Source organism: Cupressus sempervirens, chromosome 3 (genome assembly GCF_028749045.1).
Source record: "Cupressus sempervirens isolate cs-2001-9-10 chromosome 3, ASM2874904v1, whole genome shotgun sequence".
Lineage (NCBI taxonomy): Eukaryota > Viridiplantae > Streptophyta > Pinopsida > Cupressales > Cupressaceae > Cupressus > Cupressus sempervirens.
In genome coordinates this window covers 888,009,464-888,032,515 of record NC_143120.1, presented here as the reverse complement: position 1 = coordinate 888,032,515, position 23,052 = coordinate 888,009,464, and the positions used below count along the sequence as shown (strand labels likewise).

The following is a 23,052-nucleotide window of genomic DNA, read 5'->3' as shown; positions in this document are numbered from 1 at the left end:
TCTTTTTGGATGTTTGATTTTTCTTACATTGGATTTCATATTTGTTAGAGATTATGATCACTGGTTTGTGCTCATGCATGTCATGTGAGAGATGACATGGTTATTTATTTATCTCTTTTCTCTGTTGGTTGTGGAGAACTTGAGGAGCATTGGAGATTTTTTATGGGATTTTTTTCTTGTAGGTTATTGGTTTATGTGTTGTGGATGTCATTGAGACTACATGGACTCACTTCTTTGAGATGTTGTGAGTGAATTGGTTATATATTTGACATTATCTTTTGTAGTGAGAGCTTTTTGGTATATATTTGGCAGGTATTACTTTTGAGGCTGGTGATTGCAAGTTACAGATTGGATATGTTGATGATGTGAGACTCACTTGGTATACTTTTGGAGGGAAGGATAGTTGGATGGGTTTGGCACTTGCTATGTGTGATATTTTAGCTATGGATATTTTGACAACTACAAATAGATGTGTTACCTTTGGATTAGGTTTGTGTTCTTGATATTTTAGTTGGTACATGATTTTATGATCTTTTAATATGACAGGTTGGGTGGCTTTCTCTTTGGATGGCTTTTATGTATGTTTTGTGGTAGTGACATAATAGGAGGTGAGATCATTCATGTTTGAGATGCTAGATACTTTGATTTTGTTGCAGGTACTAAGATGGTGGATGATCTAGGAGGGATTGTTCCCTTGTTCGTTTATGTGGCTAAAAATTGACCCTATGCAATGTATACAATAAGTGGGAGATTATTGAGATAATGGGTGTTGCACACATTGCACTAGTACATTTGAGACCATTTTTTGACCATTATTGGTCGAAATTTTGACCCAATTTTCGACCAAACTTTGACCAAATTTGACCAAACCATTGGTCAAAATTTTTTCGGTCGAAATTTTGACCAACCTTCTGGTTGGTCAAAATTTTGACCAATACGTTGGTCGAAAAACCTCCATAGCCATGGTGCAAGTTCTGTCAGGAATTGGTCGAAATTTTGACCAATGAAGGTAGAAAATTTTGACCAATAAAGGTAGAAATTTTGACCAATGAAGGAAAAAAATTTCGACCAATAAAGGTAGAAATTTTGACCAATGAAAGTCAAAAATTTTGACCAATAAAGGTAGAAATTTCGACCAATGAAGGTGAAAAATTTTGACCAATGAAGGTAGAAATTTTGACCAATGAAGGTAAAAAATTTTGACCAATGAAGGTAGAAATTTCGACCAATGAAGGTCAAAAATTTTGACCAATGAAGGTAGAAATTTTGACCAATGAAGGTAGAAATTTCTACCAACAAGTAGGTGTAAATTTTTTTTCCAGGCATTCTATAAAATAGTCACATGCCTTGCGTATGATATGACATTTTGCATGCATCTTGCACTCTCATCCGGCTGATGATGGATTATGGAGAGTGATCTAAAACCATGATGCTAAAAAACACACAATCAAATCCAAAACAAACTTGCATTACAAATGGATTGTGGAAATCTGATATTGTTAATTTTGCATGCATGTCTACCAAGACAAATATATGTTTAAGTTGTGATTGTCTTGGTAGACATGCATGCAATTTTACCAATATCAGATTTCCACAATCCATTTGTAGTGCAAGTTCATTTTGGATTTGACTGTGTGTTTTTTAGCATCATGGTTTCAGATCACTCTACGTAATCCATCATTAGCTAGATGAGAGAGAGTGCAGGATGCATGCAAAATGTCATATCATACGTAAGGCATGTGAACTGTTTTATAGAATGCCTGAAAAACACTAACAGTAACTAATATGAAAAATATATAATTAGTTATATGATTGAGACAAATCATGTACCAGTGAGTTGGTCAAAATTTTGACCAAAAAAATTTTGACCAATGGGTTGGTCAAATTTGGTCAAAAATTTGATCAATGAAGGTCGAAAAATGAACCCAAATGCACTAGTGCAAGTATGCTCGCCAAGTTGACTCTTTGAGTTCGATCATCAAGTCACCCCACCAAAGTGCCTCATCAAGGTCAGTCTTTAGGTCCACTCATCGAGCTTGCTCACCAAGTCAGCTCGCCATCTCACATCTCTAAGTGGCCTCACTAAGTCGGCTTGCCAACATGCCCCACCAAGTTTCCACTTTAAGCCCACTCACCATGTTAGATCGCCAGGCCGACTCCCCAAGTTAGCTCGCCAAGCTGAAAATTGAAGTATGCTCACCAAATTGACTCTCTAAGTTCGCTCGCCAAGTCTGCCCCCTAGGCCAACTCTCCAGGTCAGCTCACCAAGTCACCCCCACCCAGTCACCTCAACAAGTTGACTCATTAAGTCAACTCATGAAGTTGACTCACCTAGTGGTTTTACCACCTTGCCCCAACAAGTGGGCTCACTCAGTGTGCTTACAAATTTTCCCCATAGAGTTGCTTCTCTAAGCTCACTCACCATGTAAACTCACTTGGTCGGCACGCCAAGTTGACACTTTAAGTTTTCTCATCAAGTCACCCATCCAAAGCGCCTCATCAAGGTTAGTATTTAAGTACACATAGTAGGTCAGCTCACCAAGGTTCTTCGCGAAGTCGCCTCACCAAGTGGCCTCGATAAGTTAGCTCACCAACTTGCACCACCAAGTTGCCACTTTAAGTCGACTCGCCATATCAGCTTGCCAGGCTGACTCCCATAGCCAGCTCGCCAAGCTGAAAATTCAAGTATGCTCACCAAGTCAACTCTTTAAGTTCGCTCACCAAGTCTACCCCTAGGTCAACTCTCCAGGTCAGCCCACCAAGTCACCCCCACCGATTCACCTCAATGAGTTAACTCTTTAAGTCAGCTCACCAAGTCTACTGTTCAAGTACACATGCCAGGTCGGCTCGCCAAGCCCACCAAGTCATGTCACCAAGTCAATTGTTTGAGTACACTCACAAAGTTGACTCTTTAAGGTCAGCTCGCCAAGCTAGCCCACCAATTCATGTCACCAAGTCACCTCACCAAGTCGGCTCGCCCACATGTCCCACCAAGTCCTCAAGTTTGCTCACCAAGCCGACAATTCAAGTGCGCTCACCAAGTCGACTCTAAGTTTTCTCACCAAGCCCATCCCCTAGGTCAACTCTCTAGGTCAGCTCGCCAAGTCACTCCCACCTAGTCACCTCAATGAGTTGACTCTTTTAGTTAGCTCACCAAGTCTACTGTTCAAGTACGCATGCTAGGTCGGCTCACCAAGCCAGCCCACCAAGTCATGTCACCAAATCAATTGTTCGAGTACGCTCACAAAGTTGACTCTTTAAGTTCGCTCATCAAGTCACCCTACCAAAGCACCTCATCAAGGTTAGTCTTTAAGTCTGCTCACCAAGTCAGCTCGCTAAGTCGCTGCACCAAGTTGACTCACCTCTTGCCTCACCAAGTGGACTCACTAAGTCAGCTCGCCAACTTGCCCCACCAAGTCGACTGTTCAAGTATGCTCGCCAAGTTGACTCTTTGAGTTCGGTCATCAAGTCACCCCACCAAAGTGCCTCATCAAGGTCAGTCTTTAGGTCCTCTCATCGAGATTTCTCACCAAGTCAGCTCGCTATGTCATGTCTCTAAGTGGCCTCGCTAAGTCGGCTCACCAACTTGCCCCACAAAGTTGCCACTTTAAGCCCACTCACCATGTTAGATTGCCAGGCCGGCTCCCCAAGTCAGCTCGCCAAGCTGACAATTGAAGTATGCTCACCAAGTCGACTCTCTAAGTTCACTCACCAAGTCCGCCCCCTAGGCCAACTCTCCAGGTCAGCTCACCAAGTCACCCCCACTTGTCCCACCAACTCACCACTTTAAGTCGACTCGCCATGTTAGCTCGCTAGGCTGACCGCCAGGTCGACTCCCCTAGTCAGCTCGCCAAGCCAATAATTCAAGTATGCTCACCAACTGGACTCTTTATGTTCCCTCACCAAGTCCACCCCCTAGGTCAGCTCACCAAGTCACCCCCACCCAGTGCTTATTGTGAACAAACCAATCTGTATCATAAGAGAAGTGATTATAGATTATTATGAAAGGGTGCGACTAAAAAGAGAGATAACTCACGTCATTTACGACATGACTAATCATTTCTAATGAAAGCTATAAAAAGGTAGTTCTATCATTCAACTCAGGATGATTGGAAGAACTTATTATATTTTGTATCTCACGATGATCGCTCTGTAAGAGAGCATATTGCCTTTGGCACCCATTCAGTGCAGGCATATAAAGTCTACCATCAGAAACGGCATCATCTTTGAGTATATTTATATTGTCATATCAGACAACTTATCACATTATTTAGAGCATAAATATAAAGTTATATCAGAGACGGCCTGCATATTTGCAAATTCTTACTTGTATATCAGACACAACGAACAGTACAAGGTACTGAGAATTTCCTCAGTCATTGCATGTAATTTCCTGTATATCAGAAATAGAAAATATATATCATCTTGATTGTTATGCAATCATAATTATTTTGATCTGAACCATACTGTATATGCATTTGGAATTAAGAATCATTCAAATATTACTTTAATACAAGAAGCTATTTCTATATTCATTGAATTGTGAAGAATTCAAGTAGTATCTCATAATCAGAAACATAAGGAAATTACAACCACCAAATTATGTGACTGAGAAGTGAGTCTGCAGAGTCTACAGTTGCTCATTTTACTATAGACAACATTTTCCTAAGAAGCTTTACCCCAGTCAGGAATTGATACTCCAATGACACATACTCACAACCACTAGTTTTCTGTCCACCAGGGTCCCTGCCAATATTTGAAGGTTGCATATGATGCATGACTTCTACTAGGATTTTCTCCACAAAAAGAAATTCATGTTTTCATAAAAGCTATTTTCAAGTAACATCCTGGCAAATATCATGCCTCTAAATTTCTAATGATGTCTGTATATGTCGGATCCCAATTGTGACAGTCGCAAATAAAACATTACATATCTTCCTAGAATGTTCTTGATAGGAAGAGATCCCTTGTTTTAAAATAAGACAAATCAGAGTCAGTCCATTTAAAAGTCAGATATACAAATATAGGTGGCACACAGTCTATTAGAAACTTAAGCTTCCACTCTACTTACCAAACATGAGAGTCACAGTTGTTGTTCCGGTTATTGCCCATCACAAAAACATAGCCATGAGGCACATGCTGCAAATGGATATAACATGAAATGTAGAGATTTTAGTTAACTTTATTGATCGTGTAATCAATGAATAGCAAAAGGATATGTGATGTGTGAAACCTCTATCTTTATGGATATTGTAACTTTAATTCCCATATGAGTATTGTTTCCAGTGTATCAAATTATGTTAATTTATCAGGATTCAACTGCGAGGAGGGTTTGAGTCAAAACTTATACATTTAGCATATTTTGCAGCGGGACCATTGTCTTCTACACCCAATACAAGATGTCAACAAGCTCTACACTATATGCAACAAGAACATAAAAATATAATTCTTGGATTCAATCAACACTAAAGAAAAATTGCATATTTAATTGAAACTACTTTGAAGCCTCTATGATAAACTTGTAAATCTTTAAATGGAACTACAATTTATTACTGAGAGACTTGGTCCAGAAAGATAAGATGGATGACTAAATAGATTTTCCCCAACTAACAATTTTCTTTTCTAAGACTTCAGGAAATGCTATCAAGATCCTTTACAAATCAAAATTGGGGAAATTATATTATTTGATGAGAACCTGACTTTGCCCTCAATAATTAGACATTTTTCCCTTCACAAACTCTTTACATTCTCAATTTTGACTCCTTAAACATAGACATAGCTCTGATTTTCATTGTTTACCACATCAAGGTAACATCAATGGCCATAAGCAGTGATGTTCAAATTAAATTTAAAAAGGACCAATAATTATGGCAAGGTAGTTAACTAAGTCCAACCCCAAGCCTTCCTCCAACAAAACCTAATATGACATCCATAACTTGATTTTGGAGTAAAAATAATGACTATTACAGCACTATATATTTCTTTCACAAAAAAATACCAACAAGATAGGTATCAAATGATAGTGGTCATGAATCAATTTGTCAAGATGCCAAATGCATCTAGTCACCATATACTCTAAAAGCTTAATTTCCCTGAGACAAGATTCGTGGGCAGGAAAATAGCTAGTATACAAATTGAGAAGAACTGAAATATTAGGCAAAATCTGCAAAATAACATATCTGAGTACCCCATGAAAAGTAAACTAGATTTCAAAAAGTTTGCTATCAATATGTATGGAATGTACCATATAGCAAGCAACGTAGCAGCATCCCCAACACAAGTGGTAATTTTGTGGGAAGGAACACTGATATCAAATATAAAATTTGATAAGAAAGAGACAAAACTCATTTTGATATTTGTTATGAAGGCTTGACCATGAAATCGTAATAGGGGAACCCATATCAATTGGACCATCAAATTGTGAGAATACTTGCTCAAATACCCAGCAAATCACAAACTTTCCAACAAACTCAAACTCTTTGCAAAAATAAGGTTGGGGACTTATCTAGGCATGTGTGCAATTGTGTTAACTAATCAAATATTGTTATACAAGAATACATTGCAATTTTGGCTTGTAGAAGAATATTAAATGGGTTGGTGGTAAGAAACTCTTTCAAGTTACTCCTGATTACATGTATGCTTGACTACCCTCTGCAGATTGGTGCAATTAATTGAACCTCCTATGAGGTCTTCATGATTCTAGGAATGTTTGGGCTAAGAGACAAGAATTTGGTCTAATTATCTACCTAAAAAGTTCTATCCAGATGGGGACTCCTATTCTTTATACTAAGTGTCAGAGAAGTCTTTCAAAAGGTGCAAGTAAATGTTAGAGGTATTATCTTTGAGACAAACTCTATTCAAACAATTTGATGCACCTTAGGCATATAGCTTGTGCCAGCCCTTGCAAATAAATGGTTATTTAAAAATTTTGAGCCAATGATACTATTGTAGGCTTAGAAAGTATATGTTGGTTTTCTTAGATCATATCTGTACAGAATATTCCTTTGCTTCAACTATTTTTAGTTGTAGAATGTAGCTAGGAGTAGAGAAAAATGACATCACTAACAAACAAAATAATCTCAATATATTTTTCTCTACATGGATGTTTCCTCAAATGTGATGATCCCTCTCAATATCTGCTATAATTTATCTTATCGTTTTGGTTTTGAGTTATTGTGATTGAATATTCATTAAAAACATATATTAAAATGCAAGTGCAATTCTGTTTGACAACAAAAATGAACATCATATATCTTCATAATAAAATACTATTATAAAGAACATTAAGAAAATATGAAGCTTCTAAATATAATGGAGGTTACAGATCTACTGTAACAATTCTCCCTTTATATGAAGCTGTATATAGATATAAACATTATAAGAAATTAAATATATTATTCAATTACTATGAAAAAAAACATTTCACTTAACAAAAACTAATATATCAAGTACCTCCATTTGAAGAAAAATTATCACTTGTTGCTCGAACATCATGGATACTTAATTGATGAGTAAGTCTTGACAATAAAGATGCCTATTTTTTGAATCTCTCACGTTTCCTTTTTGCATTCTGATCTTCTTGGAGAAGTTCTTCAATCCTTGCTATACTCTGAGAGCTGTTTGAAGTAGAATTGAAAAATAATATATGAGGAACATAGAAAAAAAATATAACTAGTACCATGGCCATATTAGCCACATGTAATTAACCTTCACCTGACAGAGCTATAAAGTTGAGTCAGCATTTCCTCTTTGGCTTTCTCAACTTGGCAGAGCACTACAACCTGTCAATCATTGAAGGACAAGTTAATACTCATGAGAACCATACAGAAGAATGCCTATTTCTGTAATGCTTTAATGCAAGGATGTTCTAAGGTTCTTACTTTGGGTACATTTGTAGCAAGACTATTCAGAACAACTTCCACATAACCACATACTTCCTGAGACATCAACCTCAACTCCTCCTCTGGATCAACTAGTCACCTGGCCATTGTATCCTAATTACAAAGAACATGGATAAATTGAACATTAGCTTTGCCTCAGTATTTAATTTGTGTCTTGTTAGATAAATTAAGATGCATCATGATCAATCAACCTTACAGAAGGAAAAAACCATTCGTAGCATTTTCATTAAATAATTAATAGAAAACCAGCACAAATGTTTTTTACCACATTACATAAGTTTGTTTTAAGAATGCAGACTGTAAAGCGTAGAGCTACTACAATTTTATTGTAAAGCAACTATGAGAAATAAATTGGCACATTGTTGAAAAGTCATCTGAGCTCCATATGAATGGATATTCCTAATAGTACATGAGTCTGTGTCTCATCTCACATTCAAACTTAGTGACCTTCATTACCTAAGTTGAATTCCTTCTAAAAGGTAGCAGCTAAGAGATAAAAAGATTTGTATGGTTGATAATTGACAATAGTTCCATAGGGCAGACTAAAGGGGAATCTGTTTGTCCATCTCACATTCAAACTAAGGTTTTTCATATCATCTCCACAGTTTTTGTTTATCACTTCAGCTAAGATATATTATAATATTAATTAAGTTGCACAGACCATAGTCAAGGTACCTGGTCCATTAAGAAATTTATCAAATTAAGTAAAACATTTACAAGGTAGTTATCTTGAACTAAGATACATGGCATGTACATAGGCAGAGATTTTTAATTTTTTACATTAAGCTTCTTAACTATAAAGGTCAAAACTCTGCATGGGCATCCTATACTGTATTTCAATATAGTTATGCTTATATTGAGCTATCTTATTATTTTAGTTAGATACCTAAGTTACTTGCGGCAAAAAAATGTCTTCCAGTTGATGTCAAAAGCATTGACAAAATATGCAAGCTCATCATCCTTTATCTGCAAGAGTCATTCGATGAAAATGTCTCAAGCTACCAACTAGTAGCTTGTATAATATTTCTGCACTTCGATTCTCATTCAGCCACCTCAAGCTACAAGAGCCTCTTCTCATATAAAAAGAATGTTGCCTTTAAAAAATTAAGTTATGCCTCTCAGAGCTTGATTCTATTCCAGGCTATGGCAGCCTCATGATCACATACCTGTATGCCATAGAGATGTGTTAAAGAGACATCATACTAAGACAGCTTTGTAGTCTACTACTCAAACCACAATAAGGTCTCACAAACAAAAGATTAGACTTTACTATTAGAGACTAAAATTTTACAGTAAAAAATCTGACAATTATACTTACAATTTAATAATAGGATGAGCCATGGCCACCTAAGTATCCACCACCCATGCCACAACTTGAATACAAAGATGAGTAAGAACCTCCACCAATCTGAATACAACAAGAACTAGTTAATATTGTTACAAAATTAAACAAATCAAAACAAAAAGATATCAAGTTACATACATTAGCACCGCTAGATGAAAAATAGTCAAACACATCACAACCTTTGTTTTCACGCTGAGAAGATGCAGCATAGGAGATGACAAAATAAAGGAATTAAGTCAGTATTTATCTTCATCAAGAAATATGCATACACATGATAGTTTCTAAACTGTAAATTGTGTTGTCTTCAATCAGAGGTTGATGTGGATTTTGTTTATGGATTCATAAAACTCATTACAACAACCAACAAGAGGAAAGGAGGAGCTCAAGTAGTTCATATATAGGCTTTCATTAGCATCAAACACTTTATGTTGTATGGGGAAACCATTCAAAGGGACAGTCAGCATGACATCTTCAAACTAGTCATCATGTAAATTGTAAAGCAATGACCATCACAAGATTATCCATGATCAAATGGTGAAGGATCCTCAACGTGACATCTAGTATTGAGCAATCATTCCTAGATGAAGGAAAGTACTCATATTAGAGAATCACAACTATGGATAAATCGTCATTTAGAACTATTTTCACTAGTAGCTAAGATATCAATTTGCATCATACATGGAAGAAGTTGAAGAGTAGTCAATACACATCAACATCATGAGAAGACGTGATTTGGTTAATGAACCAATTACTAAATCAATATGGAGTGATACATAATAGAAAATGAGGAATCCATAATGGGTATTCCAGTTCCCAAGTGCTGATAAGTATGATAGCTACTATGAAGACCAAAAACCAAGTGATAATTGATCAATGATCATATGTATATCCAATGATGGTCCATGATTACTATGTAACAGGATGATACACAAATCAGGAGAAGTTGTATCAATAAATATAAATAATCAAGATGACATCAATCAACATATGACTGAGCAATAATAAGCATGCAACACTCATAACCAATACCAATATGGAGGAACAATAATTATGTTATGATAATTATTAAGTGAAAAAATGACAAACTTTGAGATCTATTGAACCAATGAACCATATTATTATACTAGCTCATAGGAATTTCTAAGGCAATGCTCACTCTTCTCTTTTCTCCATGACTGATTCCTCTTAGGTGCCAAATTCCTATGGGAGTGTTGGCACATTCCTAAAGACCCATATAATATCAACCAATCAGAAAGCCCTTTGTAATGAAACACGTGGGCCTTATATGACCAAATCAAGCTTAAACTAGATATAATGATGCCTATAATTAGGCCTACGATGAAACATGAAGCTCAAAACTCGAGATTGGAGCCTAAAAATTATTTAAACAGCCTTTGGGTCTAATGAATGGACCTGATCTAATTAGACAAGTCCATAATTCAATGTAGAATGGGCTTGATTAGGCCCCAATAGCTGACATACAAGCCTAATTAGGCCTAGATCCAAGTGGCTAGGGCTTTAGCATATAGGGTGTGAATTTGGGAACATATACCAGGCTAAGTTTGAGACAGATCTAACCTCAAAAGGGTAACATGTGGGCCTCAGCCTAGAACATGAAACATATAGGCCTTAGCCACATGAAATAAGACCCAAATTTGGGCACAAAACTCGTAAACAAGGACCTAAACTAGATCCAATCCAAACATGTCACCTCAAATCTACAAGGCGGATCCTAATCGGCAAGGTGATGGAAAACTAAAAGTTTACCAAAAAAAAGAACATTTTTAAATAGAAGAGAGACAAGGGATGGAAAACTAAAAGTTTACCAAATTATGGTTCACTAACGTTTACAGCCATTGTCTTTTACCATTACTATGTCTCTGTTGTATAGAGTTGTGAGAAAAACTAGTTGAGTCATTGTCTTTACCTTCAAAATTCCCCTCACCCATGGACTTACTTGGAGTAATGTGCACGTTTTTTAGGCTGGAAATCCTACTTCCAATGCAAGAGGACTTCTCTGAAGGTAAGTTTAGCATTTTGGACATGGGCATTAGAGTTGAGATACTATGTTCCCAGCTTGACTTTTGACTGTATGAAATGATTCCTGAGACAATTTGGCTCAGAATCAGAGAGAAAATTGGGACTTGAATTAGAGTTGATAGTCTTGTTTCTGGCATGGGCATCCTTGAACCTGAGGAGGAGCATCTTGGCAGTCTCTTTGCCCCTCAAAAGGCAGGCTACTTCATCCTTTGTAGTGTCAAAGGTGCCCAACAAACTGATCTTTTGAATGTTGTCTTCTATCTCTGCAACCCATCTCCTTGATGGCCTTTGTCTAATAGTAAGACCATTAGTTCTGATAGACGAACCATTTCCTATAAGAAATATGTGTTGACACCAATAATATCATATCTGATTCTCATCACGCTGAATATACATGGTTTAATCTTCAAAACATTTGCGGAGTTCAAGGATTGCTTCTTCTGTCAGTTTACTATTTCCTTGTTTAGCTTCTTCTTAATCAGAATACCAGCAATCTGTTGAAGTCAGTTTCTTAGTGAGATATTAGATGATACACATTTTATTATCCTTTTCTTTTTGGCCCACTACCAAGAAATCTCTCTTCCAATTGTGCTAAAACTTCGTACATCCCGGGCAGGCTTGACAAAGCAAGGTTTCATAGACCAAAAAGCATGTAGAAGCCCAAAAACAATTCCATAAAGGAAAAAGCATTCTAGCCTAGCATGTATAGAAGATATAAAATATTAATTGTGAGCTATATTATTTGTTGAATTTCTAGAGGCCTGTATGATTTACTCTATGTTCTTCAGATTCGTATATTTGCACTTGTTTTTCTCATCAAACTCATTCTTTGAATATCGTGAATAACCTTCTTTTCTTTGCACTTAGTTAGAGCAGCATCTTATTGTTGGATTAATTGTCAACATTTTCTTTTGAAATTTGTGAGATGGCTTAACTCTTTAAGTTCGCTCACCAAGTCCGCTCGCCATGTCGGCTCGCCGAGTCAGCTCACCAAGTCACCCCTCCAAGTCGCTTGAAGCAAAGAAAAATTTGGTGTATTGTGCAAGTCTAAATAATGCTATCATTTTATATTTATAAAAACACTTAATTGGAAACATAACGAAGTGTTCTCCCCTTAGATTACTTCCCATTTAACAAACCAAGGAAAATGCAATAGATATATTTATCAACAAAGAAATAACATCAATGAGAGTAACCATGCCATCTACAACAACTACAAGATGATAGATGTCCTGCCATTCTCATGGCCCAAGGGGCCATATGACTTGGACACTCATTATGTGCCCTTGAGTTTAATTGAGGAGGATAGTCTCAACTCTCCCAGCATCCTATCAAGATTTTCCACCGAATTCCTAATATGGTCAGCTATTAGAAGTATGCAGTGAAATGGATACAAGTGAATTTAGGGTGTTCTTTTTTCAATATCATTTGTATAATGATCATAAATCCTTGATACAATTTTCTCTAAATTGAATTGCAATTACGTATTTTATATATAGAATACTATTTATAAATAACTTGTGTTGTGGGACTTGTTATTTTTGGGCAAAATCCAATATATCCCATAAAGAGATCATTATGCTGCTTGTGTAGGAGCCCCATCATTCTGAAGAATCATACCATTTTTGGTAGGTACCTAAAAGGCAATTTCCATAAGGAGTTGATGCCTTCCATTGGTTAAGATAAAAACTTAAAATAGATCCTTGAGGAGTGACTACAGAAGATACTTGAGCAATCGTAACACAATTATTGTTGTTTTCTAGAAAGCCTTAAAGCATCTACAAATGTAGCAAACTGAGGCAGGCAATCACATTTTAATATGCAATAACAAACAATTCATACACTCTCTCAGGTTACCATACTCAAGGCCCTAGAGCCACTGAGCTCTAAAATGACAAATAAAACTTCAAAATAAGAACATGCAGCATGAAATTAATTACTAACTAATGTCATTATGCCAACATCACTGCTGCACTGCATCCTGGAATAGTTTAACAATATACACTACTTCCAAATGGCATTTAAAGTATGCGAGATAGAAATCAAATCTAGGTAACAAAAATGAGGGTCAATCTCAAGGTCAATGTTTTACCCTGCCATTTGGCAGAGTCAGTCAAATATATTCAACTTGCCCTTGAAAAACATGAGATTTTTTGAACATCCTTAAGATTCATTTTATTTTTTTCCTTACCTGCAACTCGTGGTATGCAGAATAATATTGTGGATATCTTCCATTTGACCCCCCAAAAGCTTCCTGCCATGTATCTAGCAGGACCAAGATCTTTTCTCTAAAATTTAAATCAGGCTACAAAATAAAATACAAATAAAACCCACATAAAGGACTGCTGAAAATATGCACTAGGAGCACAAATCGAAAATTGTTTAAGCTACAACCCAGAAAAACATGTGCAAGTTACACAAAAGCTTTTTTTACAGACCTTTTTCTTTACTATCTTGACCATTTCATGTAGCACATCTCTCTCGGCAACTTGCAAGTGAATAGTATCACCACAATTTTTTGTAAGTGTCTCTAATAGCTGCAAAAATAACCAAGCAAATATTAAATCAAAGTTATCCATCAAAGTCAATCATAAATGAATTCTTACTATAGTAAATTTTTTGCACTCAGAATTCAACCAAATATCTCAGTAATGATAACTTAAAATAAATCAAAATGTATATAGAAATTTATAATATTATTCAATACTAACCGTCAGAGAAAGAATTTGGATCTTAGGATTCTTATTGGCAATGTGTTTCTTAATTGTTTTGATTACTTCCTTTGCTTGTCTGTTCCAACACAATCATATTGACCAATATAGACCCTTCATTACTATCACCATATCCAAATGTCCATTTATAAGAAAGAACTTAGAAGACAGAGCTGTTAACCTGGTTTATAAAAACCATACCAACATCTCTTATGCGAACTCTATTCATATGACAAAGATGGGATTACATTCTCCGAACATGGACTACCATTAATGCATAATACAGAGCAACTACCAATCAAATAATCTCAAATTGGATTTACAAAAGAGGATAACAGTGCATCAATATTTGCAAAGCACAATCAAGAAATCTGAACCTAAGGTGGATTAAAGCAATTTAGCATGATTCTATGCCTTGTAACTCAGAGATGAAGGTATTTCCAAATATTTTGTATAACTTCTCATGTTAGACAAAAGATTATACAGACACATCTTATAAATATAGCCAAGATAGAATATATGACAAAAGGAGTAAGATTTCTTTGTGCCATTCAAGGTTCTTGGATAGGCAGCATGAATAAAATGAAATGCTTTCATTTCCTTAAAAATTCTTGAAATCCATGTTTGATTGTGACTACCATACATGTTGATCTAAGCATGCCTGGCTCCCAGTTACTGCTATGATATAGTTTAAGATTACTGCTGTAACTGATAAGTGGTGATGTAGATGAGCAAATTTGGATAACAGTTTCTATATGTTAGGTGTCAAGAAGCTTCACTTTACAATTTAAAAAATGGTTCTACCATACATGCTGTTTTATTTTGTGTCATCTTGGAAAACATTGGATCATTCATGTAAACAAACCTAACAAGCTCTCTTGTGTGTTTATACTTAAGTTCTAACGTTTCTTTTCCAACCTGCACTAGAAGACTCTTCTGAAAAGTAATTCAACATTATAACATAATTATGAGCCGCGGAAGCATCAACTGTACCAAATCCTTACATAGCTGAAAACTATATAACCCATCACTGAAAAGTGATCAATATTACTCAAAAGATGCATTTGTTAAAACCATTGATTGATCAAAAGATGCACATCTTGTTTCTAGCTCGTACTGTTTCCATTTCTTAATCTATTAATTCTCTGAGCTTGATTGTTCTAACACCGTGCATAATGCTTTTATTGTTCCTTCCTAAATAGGCTCTTAAAGGTATCAGAGAGAAGGTGCATATTGTAACTAAGTTTGGATTGGCTTGGAGTAATGGAGAATTTGGTGTGAAGGGAGATCCTGCATATGTCATGGCTGCCTGTGAAGCAAGCCTCAAGAGGCTTGATATAGACTACATTGATCTTTATTACCAGCACAGGGTGGATATTACTGTACCCATAGAAGCTACTATAAGTCTTCAGATTCCAAACCCTTAACCTTGCACCAAAATACTATTTTGTCATGCTGCTGTAAGTTTTAAGATTCAAAATCTGTACTACTGGACAGGTTTTTTATTTTAATCTTATTTATAAAATTTTGGGCAATGGTTTTTCTCCAAAAACTACATATTTGAATCTTGAATTTGATTTGATGTGAGAAATATATTTTACATATCAATTCTTGAGATTGATAAGTATGAAATATTTTCTACAGCAAGTCAAATTGTGATTTTACTACAAGGATTCAACTATGTGGTTTTCTAGTGAAACGCATTGACACAAGTTATTTTAATAGTGGTTCACAAGAACTCATTTTTCATAATAATGAATGGAACATGTAGTACTCATTACATTTAGATGATGCTCATAAGGTGAAGCATTAAGCCTTTCCAGAAGGTCACTAAGTGCAATACTACTCCAACTTATTGTCATGAGAGATGAGTTCTTATGAAGCTAATGTAACATGAGTCAATGAATTTGTCTCAGAAACAAAAAAATCAAAATTTCAAACCTCTAATTTCACTAGAAAATATGTGTCTAATAATCAAGTTTGTATGGCTTTGGAGGGAAAGATTGTATCCCTCTGGCTCTTTACCGACGCGTAGCAAAACATAAGAAATCTAATAACAAGCAAATCAGTTTTCCTTTTATACAGATGGGTGAACTGAAGAAGTTGGTAGAAGAGGGAAATATAAAATATGTGGGTCTGTTTGAAGCCTTTGCTTCAACAATCCGTAGGGCCCATGCAATGCATCCAATCACTGTTGTGCAGCTTGAATGGTCTCTCTGGAGTAGGGATTCTGAGGCCCAAATTATTCCCACCTCTAGGTAAATGTTGTGATGATATAATACCTCAACAGTCAGTGATTCAATGTTTACTTTATAGATTGCAGAGAACTGAGAATAAATATTTGTGAATTGGGTTCACAGTATATACCAAAAGTTGAAGTTTTTAATAAGATTTTTTTTGAACTTTGTTCCATTTGAACTTAGATAAAGAATACAATCTTACTTATATTTATTTTATTTCATTTTATTCCATTCATAGGGAGTTGGGGATTGGGATTGTTCCATACAGTCCTTTAGGCATGGGTTTCTTCAGCACAAGAGGAAAACTTCTTCAAAGTGTGACAGATAATGACTTCGTAAGGTAAAGGATAGGATTTTTTTTTTCCATTTAATAATTGTACCATTTTAAAGATGATCTGATGTTGAGTTCAAACATTGAGACTGAACAACAAAGTAAAATCTAAACAAAAATCTACATGACAAGACTAACAATAAAGGTGAAAATTAATTTGATTTGATTTTGTCATTGTTGATTGTTTCATATCATAATAATTGATCTGTTAAACAGGGGAATCCAAGGTTTTAAGGTGAGAATCTTGAGCGGAACCAAGATCTATCACTAAAGCTAAGTAAGATTAGTTTAAGAAAAGGGTGCAGCCCAAGCCAGGTTGCTCTTGCATGCGTTCAAGACCAGGGAAATGATGTTGTGCCCATTCCTGGAACCACCAAGATGAAGAAACTGGATGATAATATCTTCTCTCTCGGTAAAATTGACAACAGATGACATGAATGAAATCAAAGCCATCTTTCTTGTAGATGCTGCAGCTGGAGATCGACACAGAGCTGTTGATTTGCAATTAACCTGAATAAATTCAAAAACGCTCCCATACAACACTCTTCATTGAATTAAAGCACATAAATGTTTGTGTTGCAGAGCAGAACATTTGCAATTGAGCTAGATGAATAAAGGGCTTTGAAGAGTTAGCAGCGTTTAAAAAAAAAAGAATCTAAATAAATGGATTTTTTAGCCTTGTACTATATTAGTTATAAATGCTTATTATTGAAAATGTAGTATTTTTAAAGTCTATTAATAGAGTATTTTCAGAGCCTATTAATAGAGAGCTTTTGGTAAATGACTCTATAAAGAGTTTTATAAACCCGGTGGAAATATATTTCGTTAATAGTAATGATACTGGCATTTTAACATTTATGCATGACAATATTTATGGACTAGTGATAAAACCAAACCCTTCCACATGGATCTTAAGTAGGAGTTAGTAATAAAGATCCAATAAATGAGTTGTAATGTCTCCAAGGTTCTCTCAGAGACTTCGATATTCAACCATTGTTACTCCACATAACTTGTGGGCTTGGACATCAGGATAACAATATGCCATTTATTATCAGTGCATGCCAAGGATACATTAGAGGTTTTCACCCCATATGTCAACAAATTCACGTTTCAAAGTAGATAATCTAGAATGTCCATCCGGTGCCAATTACATGTTTTATTATCAAGACAAAGCACAAGGACCTGTAGCTACAAATAAATCCAAATTTCCTTGAAACAATATGAAACACACTCAGAGAAGTGGTATAACATTGAATAAGACCCATATTACATTACAAAAACCATATAAAAATCTCAAAGTCTTTCTAATACAAATTTCAAACTCGTTTATGATCATATTAATTTAAACAAAAATAAGTATATAATGGTAAGAAGTTGCATGCAAAAATTATTTATAATATTGCATTCAAATTCATTGATATGCACAGAAGTAGTGCCATGTAGAGTGCAGGAAGGGTCTACGTTGTATGGGTATGTCTCTCTTGATACAAAGGTGTGACACCTGAGAAAGAAATGGTAGCCCTCGTTCACTATGTTGTGTACACAGATGTCACTTTTCTTGATACTTTAGAGTCTTAGACACTAATAAAATTATTGTAGGGAAAGTCAGTCAACTTACTAAATCTATTATTACACCTCCATTCTAAACGACATTATCATATTAGACTTTGTGATCCAACGTATTGAAGAAATTACCTTAATATTGAAGAATTAATACAAGTGATGTTGCAGGTGTAGTGGGATTGCTTCCAAATTCTGACTCTTCCACAATACCACTCTAAATATATAGTCCATGTCTAGTTCCTTTGTGCTCATTCCATTAGGAAGACTCCAGTCGAAGGAGTGAACCAGCGAAGCCAAAATTAAATGAAGCATCTTATCAGCCAAAGGAAGCCCTAGGCATATTCTTCTCCCTACTCCAAATGGTATAAGATCAATATCTTGTCCCTTAAAGTCCACAGTAGCTCCCTCTCCCTCCAAAAACCTCTCTCACATAAATTTGGAAGGCTCCTTCCAACACAACAGGATCCCTCGCAATCGCAAACCCCCTATTTCACAAGATCTTGATGCTTTATGAGGGATCAAAAGAGGACCAGGAGGATACAATCGAAGCACTTCTTTCACCATTGCATGAAGGTAAGGTAGATGATCAATATTAGATTCCTCCACTCTTCTACTATGACCTACAACCTCCTCTAACTCCCCTTGGACTTTTTCCATTTTATCTAGATTATGAATGAGTTTTACCATTGCCCATTCTATTGTTGCACTAGTGATGTCGAAACCAACAATTAACAGATCCTGCATTATCAAAACACCCCATCCTCATTAACCAACGCCGCCACTCTCATCTTCAGCCCTAACTTGGCCTCCTCATTAACAGACAACAACATTGATTGCAAGGATTTCATTAACACCGCCACTGCCACACCCATCTCCACGCACCCCCTATACATAGATGCCCCTTTCTCAAAAACCTTCGCCTTTGCCTCCTCCAGCCTGTGAAACCCTTCCTCCATTTTTGTCCTCAGCAACAATGAGTTTTTCCCACTTTAAAAAAAATTTTAACATATGAAGCCCGTGTTGGTCAAAAATTCGACCAACACGGGCATGGATTTTTTTTAAAAAGATATTTTTCCTTGCATATTTCGACCAATCTAAAACATTTTAATAGATGGTCGAAAATTTTGGTCGAAAATTGGGGTCAAATGTACTAGTGAATTGCATAATATTGTTTATATTGTATTATTTTATTTTATTATGTAACATCGTACCTAGATGGATGTGCAACATGTAAAGATTTCCATGGGATATGCTTGATGAGTTCTATTGTAACATTGTAATAATATTTCATATAATTATTTAGTATTTGGGAAAAGAATTAAAATTTCAATATTAAATATGGGGTCAATGGGTTAGGTAGCACATGGTTTTAGCACATGATTTATGTAATACCACTTGGTGGTTTTGTGGGACTTGCTACTATATAAGCAGCTACAAAGGTAGTTGTTGTGTGACAAGACTGAAGGCAAAAAGGGAAAGAGTCGAGTGGGACAAAGCTTGATAGGTTAACAAAGGGAGCATTTGTGAAGGTTGGAATCATGGCATAGAATGTGTGGATTCATGCTTGTTCACATGGATTTCTTAGTTATGGCTATGGATTTTAAGGCTTCCATAGTTGTATTGCAATGGCATTTTTACTAAATAATACATGGTGATGGATGCTTTTTGAGGCTAGATTTTTACCTCATTGAGGGTTTCCCAAGGTATATCTTGTGTCACATTTTTGTGGGTATGTTATATATTATCTTGCATGTGGATTTCAATTGCATATTTAATTTAGATCTATTATGGGTTATGTGGAAATGGTTGTATTCTTTGTTGCAAGTTTTCTTACATTTCTTATAGTTTTTTGTTGCTAACTATGTCTTTGTAAGGTTTGTTCTATGTAGAGGTGGCATCCTAATATTGTGTTGAACTCAAACTTGAACAACATGTTTCACGTTCAAGTTCAAGTTAAAAGGTTCACATGGTTTAGGATTCAAGCTTCAAGTTTGGAGTTCCACCTTGCCAGGTTTTGAAGTACGGGTTTAGATGTAAATCCACTAGTTCATAAGAATGCAAATTCTGAAGATCAATGGCTCAAAAGGAAAAAAATAAGTTCAGATTTAAGCATTGAGCTCAAAAGACTCAATCATCAATACAATTTGGGGTTTTTATTTTACCAAATTCCAAGGTTCAAGTTCACCTTTCAAGTTGTAGGTTTGTAAAAATTTAGATGCAAATCCATGATTCCAAGATTTAATTACAGAGAGGCTCATTTGATATCAAAGGTCTGTAGATTATAGAATCCAATATAGATGTCATTTTGGCTTATATAAATTCTCTTGAGCATTCCCTCTCATAAATTGCTAGCAAGCATACTTCTTAAAATGTGTCTTGAAAATAAGAAAGTGGAAGGCTTGTTTCTAAAAGTCCCAAGCCAAGGATCTAAAAAATTAACAATGTTGCAGCCCCAACATGCTAATAGATTTCATAAGCATCACAAATGATAATCCTTGGAGGTACCTTATGGGTATTGTGTTTGTCTACCATGTCAGTTTGAAATAATGGTTATAGATGGTTCCCATTGTAGTACTGTATTGGCAAGATTTAGGTATCTCAAAATTAATTAACAAAGCATGAGGTGTCAACTCCAAATGCTTAATGGAATACATGTGGTATGGATGGGTTTGCATTCATTTCCATGATATAATGGCCCAAGTATGCATTTTCTTCAAAGAAGACATGCTCACGATTAGATCTCAAGTCGCCATGTGTGACTACTTAGACAAAGTATATTTCACCTCTACTTCACCAGGTATCGAGTGGAGTTGTCTGACCATATCAATTGGCATAGACATCGAATTCAAGTAAAATGTAGAAGCATAAAAAGGAGCATACAAACTATTTGTCAAAATTCTCGAATAGACCATGATATTATATAATAGATGAAGGCTACAAACCAACACATTGCAATGACATCATGGCATAAAATCCATATGAAAATTAGACGTGATGAATTGTGGCTTTGATGGTCTTGAGAATGGGGATATTTCACAACTTGGTGCCATGTATTCCCGACATAAGTTTCTAAGTAAAGGATCTTGTGACACTTTGTGATTAGATAGCAACTAAAAAAGGATTTCCTCTCACCTTAATTGGAGTCTATGCTTGGAGTCTTTAGTAATCATTGAGCCAGATTGAAAGTGAGTGTCGTCACCTATATCTTTCCTTAAGTGGATTTAAAATGTCAAATATGGAAGAGAAACAACCATGAGATCAAGTTGGGTCACACATATGACATGGCTAAAAATCTACATTTACCACATCCAAATAGCAAGAAAAGCCAAAAAAATACAAAATTGTCTTCATCTGTCATATCCAAAAATGGAGATAGGTATTGGTTGCAAAGAATATGAAGACTATGATGCCAATATATATATATATATATATCAATGCCAAAAAAATCCCACTCAATTGTGGTACCAAGTCACCTATGGCATCATAAAGTTCCCTCTCCTACATGAAAATCATCCAAGTATACACTTACACAACCAAAGTGTCAATACCAAGTGAATCCAAGATCTCCAAACCCAAGAAGATATAAACCAAACTAGGAACTAATCATGGACTATCACATCATCACTATCATAAGCTCCCACTAAACTATGTATCTAAGCTATCCATGACATCATGATGAAAAACTATCCTCTAATCATGCAAATCAACTAAGGCATTGAACCATCAAAGAAATCAAAGTGCACATCATTAGCTCTTCAAAAAATCCAAATAACCATGATCCTCAACCAAAAAGATATACCACCATAACTAGATTAAGAATCCAAACCAATCAGCATCAAGGATGTACCTATATATCCAATCATGTCATGCCAAAATCCATGACACCATGATCACATCCATGAAGCAAGCACCTAACTCTCAATATGTCCAACTTGTCAGCATAAAATAGTCAACCACAATCCTCTACCATTACTGTACTTGGTAACAACATCTCATCCCTTCTACATGAAGAAAAATTAGAAAATTATTTGACTTGGGGCATAGACAACCCAAATCCAAGCCACCAATATAAATATGAATCAATAAGGAAAGATCAATGGGCAAAGATAACCCATAACCAAGCTACAAATACAACTCACAAGTATAGACTACTTACAACACTACACAACTTGTAGACCCAACATGTCATCATACATATCCAAACCAAACACTTATAACCATATCATCATGAGACTAATCTAAAATATAAATTAAGTATACAATGACATCAAATCTGATGGAGACACAACCCAAGAATAGAATGGACACAATAGAAAGGGAAATTGTATTAACTGAAAAAATAAGCTAGTACAAATAGTACAGAGAAAATAAACTTCAAAACATACCCTAAGGGCTTACAATAGCATAAATCTGGAGATAATTTCTCCTTTCAGTACCTCCTCTCAAACTCCACTCCGAACTGCCTTTTACAATGCCAAAAATCTCCTTAAATAGACCCCGGAGGGTTAAGGACTAGGAGTACATTCTATAAAGTGCTAGTAGGCATCCACCAACCAAATAGAAGGTTCCAGAAGCTGTGTTAGAAGTCAGTGCAAATCTAGAAGAATTCAAAAACGGTAACCGAACTTCTAGGAGGCATAACTTTTGAATCGTAGCTCCGATTGACGAACCATTTACATTTTCGAAAAGCTCTCGAAGTGCTCTATAGCCCTATGGACAAGATTCACTCATCCCCCATTTTTTGGCCCTTTTTGAGGTCATTTAATGCCCCTAACCTAACTTTGAAGCATTCTTAAGAGGTCTCCAAAACCCAAAAAACTGCAATAACTTTCAAACTATGGGGCCTTTTGACTTGATTCTTTTTCTGGAATGCTCTAAATCACAATTACATTCATCTGCCCAATTCAAACCTTCTAGTTCA

At 35.8% G+C, this 23,052-nt stretch overlaps 1 pseudogene; it reads left to right on the top strand.

Annotated features, from left to right (window-relative positions):
- Window positions 1–10,043: 10,043 nt before the first annotated feature.
- LOC149569649 (putative aldo-keto reductase 2) lies at window positions 10,044–17,082 on the top strand (annotated as a pseudogene).
- Window positions 17,083–23,052: the final 5,970 nt, after the last annotated feature.